This window comes from Malurus melanocephalus, unplaced genomic scaffold, assembly GCF_030028575.1.
Source record: "Malurus melanocephalus ecotype Western Australia unplaced genomic scaffold, MMel_1.1 scaffold_266, whole genome shotgun sequence".
In the NCBI taxonomy this organism is placed as follows: Eukaryota; Metazoa; Chordata; class Aves; order Passeriformes; family Maluridae; genus Malurus; species Malurus melanocephalus.
The window spans coordinates 23,998-24,673 of NW_026623498.1; positions in this window are offsets into that span (position 1 = coordinate 23,998).

Below are 676 nucleotides of genomic sequence, written 5' to 3' on the forward strand. Positions count from 1 at the left end.
ATTTTTTTCCTTCTGAGAATAAGAGCAGAAGGTCTCATTTTGCACTGACAGGCTGGGAGGCACATGTTCAACGAACTTCTGCACAGGAAGTAAATGTCCAGGTCATATTTATCCCTTTTCATGTGGTTCTTTTAATCCCCCAGATTGGGTTTCAGAAGAGTTTTACAGTTTGAATTTTACAAAGCAAACCTTCCTTTAATGTTGGCATTTTAAAGAAAAAGCTTCAGTCAAAACATGTGTGTTTTACATCAGCCAGATGTGATGTTCAGGGGAACAGGCCACAATGTGGCAGCCAGCTCTGCTGCAAGAGCTGGACATCAAATGGGACCTAGCGGTCCCTAGCTGAGGGATCAGCCTCCTGGATCTCTCACTTAGTGCAAAAACCCCATAAAAAAAAAGATTATTTTTGAAAAAGTTCCCAAGAAAATTAAAGACCATGAGCATGCCCAGTGTTACTATGACTTGCATGCCAGTGTCCCATATAGCCGCATTACAGATCACAGCCCTTCTGTGCACAGACCTGTATACCCAAAAATTCATTCTTGCCTAAAAATGGTTAAACAAAGACAAAACAAGAGATGTTAAGGGCAGCAGAAGCACATTAACATGTCAGCACTGCACCAGCAGTGAGTGGCTATTCCAAAAACAAAGCCTGACTCTGCAGAACTTTAGTTGA